Genomic DNA, 11,338 nt, shown 5'->3' on the forward strand with positions numbered 1-11,338 from the left:
CACATCACTCAAAATATGATCAGTGGTTGGAGTTTCATGTGGGGGAGAGAGTGATTCAAAAGAATATTCCACAAATTGATCCAGTATAGGAATCCCACCTTCAAGATGTGCAATCTAATTATCAAATTCTTGAAATGATTTTTCATTTGAAAATCTATCAAAGTGATCAAGTTGTCACTCAATAACATTGTCAGCTTTGGATGATTCAAGAAAGACTACATCTCCAGATACAACAAACTTTTTATTGACTTCATCATAGAGACGGTATGCTTTGGAGGTGTTTGAATAGCCGAGGAAGATACACTTACAACTTCTTGCACCAAGTTTTTTTGTATGTACCTTTTCTAGCAAGGCATAACATGTGGAACCAAAGACCCTGAGATGCTTTACCGAAGGAATGTGTCCATACCACATTTCATAAGGAGTATTGTTTCTAATAGCATTAGATGGACATCTATTCTTTACATATACAACACATAGAAATACATCACCCCAAAACATCAATTTCACATTCTTGAAAAACATCATGGAGTGCACCATATTTAAGATTGTCCTATTCATTCTTTCAGCTACTCTGTTCTATTGGGGATTATAAGGCACAGTTGTTTGATGTTTGATCCCATGCTTACCAAGATAGTTTTCAAATTCATTTGATGTGTATTCTTTTCCATTATTAGTGCAAATAGAGCCACTATTAGATTGTGCATAATTTTCAATCCATGTATGAAAGTTATTGAATATTTGAAAAATGTTAGATTTGTTCTTCAATAAATAAACCCAACACATTCTGGTGTAGTCATCAATAAATGCCATCATATATTTATTTCGATTTGTAGAAGGAATAGGCATTGGAACACATAAATATGAATGAATGAGTTCAATTTTTCTATGTGCTCTGGAATATGAATCATGAAAATACTATTTTATATGCTTTCCTAGAATGCAAGCATCACATTGCTTAAGTTTCCTAGGAATTGTAGGCAAACTAGTAACACCATTTTTCTTCAACAAGAAGAGACTGTCATAGTTCCAGTGTGCAAATCTAGCATGCCATAATAAACTTGATGGAAATGTACCTTCCTCATAATGAGAATTGTATGAGAAATTTTGTACACAAGCAGAGGTACCTTGCAGCTTGAGAAGCCTTTCTTCTTCTATCCCTATCATGACAAGTGGGTGGTCTGATGCTTTTCTCACCTCAACCTTGCCATCAAACATGTGAATGGAGTGTCCTTGTTGGTAGATGTGGACCAAGGAAAACAAGTTTCTCCTCAGTTGTGGTAGATATAAAACATGATGCAAAAGAAAGTTTGGAATGTCAGTCAATTTAAACGTAATTGTGCCAAGCCCCGATGGCTTGAGTTTTGATTTGTCTGAAAAGTATACTGGTCCATTAACATTGTCAGTAAATTCTTCAAAAAAATATCTTCTAAATGTCATGTTGCAAGTTTCTCCTGAATCAAGCAACCAATCATTTTTCCAAGAAGCAAGTGAAGCATTAAATAAGTCTTCTTTTACTCAAATATTACAATGTGCCACAACATAGTGTACGGATTCAAGTGCTTTAACTTTCTCTTTGTCATTAGTTTTACCTTTGGGTTGCTTTCTTTCCTGCTCAATTCTATCCCAAGGAAACTTGCATGTGGATGCATCTTGTGATCCATTTCTTTTGCAACATATGCAATGTAAAATTGACTTTTCTCCTTGAGAGTGTCTGCCCCCTCTGCCTCTGAAATTTCTTCTTCCTCTTCCTCTTCGACCACCTCTTCCTCTGGAAGAATCTTGAGCAAGATTATTCTCTCTATGTGCAAGACACACAGTCTCTTCAGAAGACTGAGGAGCTGTCTTCTTCCCAAAATCTTTCTCTCTTTCAACAATTTTTTTCACAAGGGAGTCAAAGGTAATTTCTTTGAGGTTTCCATTTGCTTGCAATGAATCAAGATAATTTGAGTAAGTGAGATAAAGTGCCTTGACAAAAGCTATTATAGGAATGTCTAGTTCAACATTAGTGACTTTGATATCATGCATAATAGATTTTACTTCTGATGCAAGAGCAAGAGGATCATCATTTGTAATTCAAGGCTAAACAATTTAATCATGAATTGAACAACTTCAAGTGAAAAGTGTGAGTCGTAGAGTTTCTTCATTTTTTTGTAAGGCTTCAAAATAATTTGAAAATGGTGAAATATGGCGACTCACGTCTTCATTTACTGATGTTGCAATCAAGGCATTAGCTTTGTTGTTCTTATTTTCCCAAATGGAGAATTCCTTGTTTGAGGTAGGGTGTTCTGGTTCTTTTTCTTCATCTCCAACACACATTCCTTTCCACAGCTCATTAAAAATGAAAGTTTGTTTGATTTTCCATGACATTTCTGGATAGTTCTCCTTGCTGGTGAGCTCCACTCCCATAATAGATATCAATGAATGCATTTTAAAAAGACTGTGAATTGTAAAAAATATATACTTTTGCTGGCAATATATAAAATATTTTCACTTCTTATGTTAAAGAAAAAAATTGTTGTTATGAAACCAGCTCACAAAAATATAGAAAAGATAGATGAATGCCTTAGAATTCAGCCTCTTCGAGGGGGCAACCCCCTTTACATTACACAAATGAATGATTCTTTGATGATTCAAATGAAAAAACATCCTTTCTATATATAGGAGTCTAAGGAGTCACAATATAACCCAGACGACCTAACAATAATAATATAAAGGCACAAAAATAACAATAGAGGGATTCTATGGGGCACAGTAATAACAATATGGGGACCATAGGGGCACAACAATATTAATACATGATACAAATACAATAGTAATGGGGTAATCACTGCTATTATAGGGACCTAATGTTGGCATTATGATGCATGTGTTGTACTTGATGGCAACCCACTCATAGAAGATCATCTCACTTATATTCAACAAGATGAATCTACAGAAGAGATATCAGATATGACAAAATACATGGATGTAGGACAGTTTAAAGGAATCAAATGGCAAGCTCTTAGTATGACAAGTAAGCATTGCCATCAAGTCCAAAGGGGGAGATTGTTGGCATTATGGCTCAAGTGTTGTCCTTGATGGAAACTCTTACAAGTGATGGATCACTGTACATTCGGTCAGTAGTAGAGATTGATGATTAGCTCACAATAATGAAGAAAATAAGAAGTACGCAGGTACATAGTTCAAAAGGTGCAAACCCACAGGTTATGCATTCATAATGTGCGTACATGTACGCAGGGTCACAGAACAAAAGGTGCAGTCCTAAAGTGCACACACTTTCATGCAGAGAAAAGCACACGTGGGGTTTCTTATGTTTAACCCTTGGTATTTAGCCGACGGTATTGTGTTATTATGGTTTTGGCCCGTGGTATTGCGAAAGGCCTAAGGCTATAAAAGAGGAAGGAGTTCATTTGGCTTGAGTATGCTTTTGGGGTTGAACATCTTATGGGAGCTAGATCTAAAATACTATGATCTCTTGGGAGTAATGTCTAGATCTGGTTGATGACTCACTTGTATATGTATTGATCTAGTGCTTGGATAATTCAGAAGATTGTTTATGTGCTTCATGTTGTTGTTGGGTCCAGTATGAAAATTGGATGAAACGTGGCCTTTCAGATTATGTGTTATGCTTCAGTGTATCCAGTATGAAAATTGATGAAACGTGGTACCTGGAGGAGAGAAGATTGTAGGCCAAGCGCCTACGTACTAGTATCTAAGCTAGTACAAGAGCTAAAGAGAAATCTTAGGAGCATTGTAGCAGGTAGTAGCCTGCGTACTAGTAAATGGATCGGCTAGTACAAGAGCAAAGGGCGTTTTAGCTCCCGTACTAGTATAAGACTGCACCAGTGCAAAATATTGTAAAAGGATTTTCTTATTAAGAAGAAGATTGAGATGACTTGTAGCAGGTGGTTTTCTCCTGCATTGGGTTTCCACCTTATATCATGGTGTTCATGTGTGTGCCTTATGTGTGATGATCTACTCTATGTTACTACATCTATTAACTGATAGTATGGTTGATAATTTTCTAATGCGCTCATTGAAGATCAATTAACTTAATCATAAGAAGTTGTGGAAGTAGAATATATGAATCAGAGTTTGGAAATGAAAAAGTTTTATTGACTTAATAATACTGATTCACCCCCCCCCCAGTATTATTTCCAACAATTGGTATCAGAGCAGGTCCTTTGATAGAAGCTTGATCGCTTGAAGGAGATCCATGGAACAATGGGAAAGAAGCTTAAGAAGAAAGCACCTAAGAAAAAGAAGTCATCTCAGAAGAACTATGACAGTGGGAGAATCGATTGGGGATTAGGTATAAGAAGCTCTTCAGATTCGGAATCAGATTCAGAATCATTATCAGGTATGAATATATTATCCTCTGATGTTCCAGCTATTTTTCCTTTTGGAAGAGATGAAAGTGATAGCGAAACTACTGAATTTGTTCTTATGGGTGAACAAGAAAGATATCAAATAGAGGCAGAATTTAAAAGGCTAACAGACAAAATTAGAGATCAACAAGATCTATTGAACAAAAGGGAATGTGACTTCAAAGAAAAAGCTACCAAACTAAAGGCCCAACTAGAAGAAGGAAAAAAGGTAAGAAAACTACTCAAGGACAAGGAAGACCAATGTCAAAAATTGCAGCATGAAGTGACATCATTAAGAAAAGAAGTCAACGAAAGAAGCACAACCATCAAGAAACTCAAAGATAGATCCAGCTACTATGAAAATCTTGAAGCTACAATCCTCTCACTAAAAGGAGATCTTGAAGAATCAAAGAAGCATAATGAAGATCTACATCAAGCAATTGAAAAACAAGACAACGAAGTCATCAGCTTAAAATCCCAGCTGGAATGTGCCTTCCAAGTTCGTCAAATGCAGCAGGATCTGAATGAAGAACAAGAAAAGGAGATTCTCAAACTAAGGGAACAAATGGAAGAAGGAAGAAAAGCTGAAGAATATTTGAAAAAGCAATCTCTTGAAAAGGAAGAATAGCTTCAGGTTGAGGTAAATATCTTGAAAGGTAAAATAGAAGAAAAGGATAAGCTTTTACGATTTCAAGATAGCTCTAAAGTCTTGGATGATATTCTTAGTAGTCAAAGGTCTCCTGCTATAAACACTGGTCTTGGTTTCCATGAATCCGTTGAAGGTGAATCTAGTTCACAAGGTGAGGCAAGGAACTCTAAAGAGAAATCTAAAGTGATCAACGAAGAAATGAAAGATCAATCTCATCATCAACCAAGGAAAGGGATTCCTCAAAGAAAATCCTTTACTCCTCATATGAATAATGTTGAATGTTATGTATGTCATAATCTTGGACATGTTGCAGCTAGATGTAGAAGAAGAAGGGTTCAAGACCATTATGCAGAAAGATCATCACATTCAAGGTACTTTAATGGATATTGCTTTGCTTGCAATATGTATGGTCATAAAGCTGCTGACTGTTACAGGAGGAATATGAAACATGTAAGATGTTATGCATGTAACAAGCTTGGACATATAGCTAAGGAATGCAGGAACAAAGCACGGACATCACACCAAAAGGAGAAAACATCATCACGCTTGAAGATATGGAAGAAAAAGGAAGTACAGTCAGAAAAAGGCGGCACAACACAACGTACAGATATACCAGAATCAGAGGGAGCTGAAAGTACAAAACTTCAGTGTCCTGAATCTCCTACGCAAGTTTGATAAAGGGAAGTTGCATATATACGCGAGTTAGTTACTGCACAGTCGCATATATGATTGATTGAGGAAAGGCAGTAGGGACAGGTTCAAGAAAAGGATCAGTTATGATTTGCTCTAGTTGATATTGGTAGCATTTTGCTGATAATGTGTGGAAATGAGTTGATGTATTGATATTGATGATATCTTGATATTTCTTATTGATATGCATGATCAGATCTGATAGATGGCATAGGTTTAGGGGGAGCATATGCTCTTAATGCATTGTTGGCATTATGGTTAATAGTCGTTGGTGATGATGCTTATAAATGATTCATCTTGCTATGAGTTGTTCACATGGTTCTTGGATCAGATTTATGGTTGATTCTCTAATGCTACATATCTGATACTATGGAGCAGATCATACAATGTTGTTGATAATGTTTATCATGATCTTATTTAGGTGTTTGGTCTCTGTTATAAATGTCATGTATATCATTCAATGTAAAGGTCATAGCAAGACTCATCTTGTAATGGTCTATCTCTATCTATTGTAGTCATCTCTTCAGGTCATGTAACGGCCTATGTTTCCCCACTATGCCTGGGATGAAGATGTAATGTATTTGGTTTTCATATTTCTGATGTATCCCCACTTGGTTGGGTGATGGATGTATGTATTGAGTCTTTTGGTGATAGGAAGGTCATTTATGATAGAGTCATGTTCTTCTTGTAGAACATCCTTTTGCAGACCTTGCTTATTGTCAGGGGGAGCTTGAGCATGAACAACACTATATAGTAGAGCAGACATTTCAGCATGTTCTCAGAAAAGGCCTGATCAGATTGGTGCATCATGGCATATACAAAGGGGGAGCTCATTCAAAGACTTCAGTAGATCTGGTTTATGGTCAGAGAGAGCATGTTCTCAGGGGGAGCATAACCCTTTGCCCTTGATGTCAAAGGGGGAGAGTGATTTGGTGTTGTTGCCATCAAGTCCAAAGGGGGAGATTGTTGGCATTATGATGCATGTGTTGTACTTGATGGCAACCCACTCATAGAAGATCATCTCACTTATATTCAACAAGATGAATCTACAGAAGAGATATCAGATATGACAGAATACATGGATGTAGGACAGTTCAAAGGAATCAAATGGCAAGCCCTTAGTATGACAAGTAAGCATTGCCATCAAGTCCAAAGGGGGAGATTGTTGGCATTATGGCTCAAGTGTTGTCCTTGATGGCAACTCTTACAGGTGATGGATCATTTTACATCCGGTCAGTAGCAGAGATTGATGATTAGCTCACAATACTGAAGAAAATAAGAAGTACGCAGGTACACAGTTCAACAGGTGCGGACCCGCAAGTTATGCATTCATAATGTGCGTACATGTACGCAGGATCACAGAACAAAAGGTGCGGTCCTAAAGTGCACACACTTTCATGCAGAGAAAAGCACACGTGGGGTTTCTTATGTTTAACCCTTGGTATTTAGCCGACGGTATTGTGTTATTATGGTTTTGGCCCGTGGTATTGTGAAAGGCCTAAGGCTATAAAAGAGGAAGGAGTTCATTTGGCTTGAGTATGCTTTTGGGTTGAACATCTTATGGGAGCTAGATCTGAAATACTATGATCTCTTGGGAGTAATGTCTAGATCTAAATAAGGCGAATCTACTGATGGGTCGAGATCATCTTGGCGCAAGATCAGATCTGTAGATTTGATAGACTGAGGTATGCTTGAAGTCTGAACAACACCTATAACCTCAGGTACGCAGGCGCAACACAGCGAATGTACGAGAGGAACGCAGGCGATCCATAGGTGCAGTGCATGGGTACGCAAAGCAGAAGAAGGCTCTCTGCGGGTATACGCAGGGGAGCAGAAGGTGAAGTGCGGGGCTACGCAGGCCAGATAAAGAAAAACTACGGATCTGTCTTAAGACTTTTTGTTGGCTGAATTTTTCTATTGATAAGGTGTTCTGGGTTGTTAAGTGATGTCTGGTATTATGTTCTGATAATAGCAGTCTGAGAAGTGATTGATTAAATGTTTATACATTGATGGATGAATGGATCAGGTTCTTAATGACTAGATCTAGTTGATGACTCACTTGTATATGTATTGATCTAGTGCTTGGATAATTCAGAAGATTGTTTATGTGCTTCATGTTGTTTTTGGGTCCAGTATGAAAATTGGATGAAACGTGGCCTTTCAGATTATGTGTTATGCTTCAGTGTATCCAATATGAAAATTGATGAAACGTGGTACCTGGAGGAGAGAAGATTGTAGGCCAAGCGCCTACGTACTAGTATCTAAGCTAGTACAAGAGCTAAAGAGAAATCTTAGGAGCATTGTAGCAGGTAGCAGCCTGCGTACTAGTAAATGGATTGGCTAGTACAAGAGCAAAGGGGGTTGTAGCTCCTGTACTGTTATAAGACTGCACCAGTACAAAATATTGTAAAAGGATTTTCTTATTAAGAAGAAGATTGAGATGACTTGCAGCAGGTGGTTTTCTCCTGCATTGGGTTTCCACCTTATATCATGGTGTTCATGTGTGTGCCTTATGTGTGATGATCTACGCTATGCTACTACATCTGTTAACTGATAGTATGGTTGATAATGTTCTAATGCACTCATTGATGATCAATTAACTTAATCATAAGAAGTTGTGGAAGTAGAATATATGAATCAGAGTTTGGAAATGAAAAAGTTTTAATGACTTGATAATACTGATTCACCCCCCCCTTCAGTATTATTTCCAACACCTAACATGCCCCTCTCCCTCAAAAAAGTGTTGTTCTCAATGCTTGAGTAGTTTTGGATGCTTCTGTATAAAATTCTCATCCTCCCATGTGGAATCTTTAGAGGATAAGTTCTTCCACTTGATGAGATACTGTGAAATTGATTGATTTCATAGCTGTCAAGTTCTTGTTTCTATGACTGCTTCCGGTTCCAATATAATTTTTCCTTCCTCGCTTATAACCTTCTTTAAACATGAAACATGGAAAACTGGGTGCACTCGAGAAGCTGCAAGAAGCTCCAATTTGTATGCCATAGTACCAATCTTTTGCAACATTTTGTATAGACCATAATACTTTGGTGATAATTTATTATCCTTCGTAGCTTGCTTGAGGGACATTTGTTTATATGGTTGTAGCCGTAGGAATACCCAATCAGCTACATCAAAACTTCTTTCGCTACGATGTTGATCTGCCTGTTGTTTCATTCTATTCTGCGCCAACACGAGGTTATCCTTTAAGAGTTGGAGGACTTGTTGTTGATGCTTGATGTGATGTTCCATTGCTTGAACCTTAGAATTTTCTCTTAAATATAATGCGATGGATGGTGGCTAATATCCATAAAGTGCCATAAATGGGGTCATTTTTGTTGTTGTATGGAAGGAAGTGTTATACCACCATTCAGCCAGAGGCAACCATTTGACCCATTGTGTCTGTTTATCAGATACAAAGCAACGAAGATATCCTTCCAAACTTTTGTTTACTATCTCAATTTGCCCATCAGATTGAGGATGATAAGATGAGCTATGAGCTAACTAAGTACCGAGACAAGAAAATAATTTTGTCCAAAAATTTCCAGTGAAAATGGGATCTCTGTCACTTACAATAATCTTTGGGTTTCCATGTAGCTTTTTAATTATTTCCATAAATGCAGTAGAAACTGTACTGGCTTTAAATGGATGTGATAATGCACAAAAGTGTGCATACTTGGTAAGTCTGTCAACTACCACCATGATGACACTCTTTCCCTCAAACTTGGGTAAACTTGTGATAAAATCCATTGAAACCTCCTCCCAACGTTGGCTTGGAATGGATAAAGGTTGTAATAGACCTGGGGTTTTAATTGTTTCAACTTTATTTTGTTGGCAAACTGAACATTTCACCACAAACTTTTGAATATCTGATTTAAGCCCATCCCAAAAAATTCCATCTTAACCTTGTGGTAAGTTCTTAAAAATCCTGAGTGCCCTCCTAAGGGAGTAGTGTGCAATTCCATAAGAATCTTTTGTTTGAGCTGGGAATTCTTACAAAGGTATAAGCGATCTTTGTACCATAACGAATCATTTTTCCAGCTAAATGTATCAGATGTACTGGAATCTTGTTGTAACTTTCGAATAAGTGCCCACACTTCTTCATCATTCTTCCATTCCTCCCTTGCTTCATTTATCCAATCTGGTTGGATAATAGAAATGGCACACAACAATGCTTCCACATCCTCATCCTTTCTTGAGAGTGCATCTGCCACCACATTTTGCCTCCCCTTTTTGTAGATGATTTCAAAGTCATAATCCAACATCTTTGTGACCCACTTTTGTTGCTCTTTAGAGGATAATCTTTGTTCTAAAAAGTATTTAAGGCTATCATGATCCGTTTTTACCTTGAAGTGTCTTCCCATTAGGTAGGGTCGCCATTTCTTGAACTCCAAAAAAACATTTGGATCTTTTTGCATATAATTGTTTCTCCTCCAATAGTTGTAGTGCCCTGTCAACATGTTCAACATGATCCTTCCAAGACTTGCTGTAGATTAGTATATCATCAAAAAATACTAACACAAATTTTCTAAGGAAGGGTTTGAAAATGGAATTCATGAAACCTTGAAATGTAGAAGGTGCATTGGTAAGGCCAAAAGGCATGACCAAAAATTCATAACGACCCTCATGAGTTCTGAATGCTATTTTCAGAATGTCTTTAGTCTTCATTCTGATTTGATGATATCCTGAACGAAGATACAACTTGGTGAAGTAAATTGATCCATGCAATTCATCCGGTAATTCATCAATGACAGGAATGGGAAACTTATCTTTAATAGTGAGCTTGTTTAGCTCCCTATAATCTAGACACATGCGCCATGATCTATCCTTCTTTTGCACCAATACTACTGGAGCAGATAAAGAACTTTGACTAGGTTGAATTATACTACCCTCTAGCATTTCTGCAACCATATGTTCAATTTCACTCTTTTGGGCATAGGGATATCTGTACAACCTGATGTTTGGAGGAACACTTCCTGGAATCAGATGAATAGCATGATCATGATCAGGAATAGGTGGGAGACCTTTGGGAGTCTCAAATACCTTGGAATGATTGTCCAAGACTTTTTGGAGATCTGGAGAAATAGATGATTTGATGTGGAAACATCTAGCGAACATAATTGTGCAATTACACCTCTTTGTTCCTTTTTTAGAAGCTTTGTCATACTGTTAGAGCTGATTATCTTTCTTGGTTTTCCTGCAATACCCCTTAATTCAACTTCCTTTCCTTCCGCATAAAATTTCATGAAAAGTTCTTGAAAATTAAAAGCTATTGTACCTAAGGATTGTAGCCATTGGACTCCTAGTACAACATCAACACCTCCCATTGGAATGGAAAGCATTGGGCTAGTCAATACATATTCTCCCATGGATAGCTTGATATTATGGCACTTTCCAGAGCAATTTATTGTGCCTCCATTTGCAACCATCACTTGACACTCTAGTGCTGGATATAGGAAGCTATTCAATTCTTTTGCTACCTTACGATGAATAAAATTGTGGGTACTTCGTTAATCAATCAACACTATTACCTTTTTCTTCTTGATTTGTCCTTCTATCTTGATGGTTTGAGGAGTGGTAATTCCAGCCAATGCATTACAAGATATGGTCAGATTCATTTCTTCTTTATAT

Source organism: Pinus tabuliformis, chromosome 8 (genome assembly GCF_031772625.1).
Source record: "Pinus tabuliformis cultivar Carrire ecotype Pingquan chromosome 8, CPIR1, whole genome shotgun sequence".
Classification (NCBI taxonomy): domain Eukaryota; kingdom Viridiplantae; phylum Streptophyta; class Pinopsida; order Pinales; family Pinaceae; genus Pinus; species Pinus tabuliformis.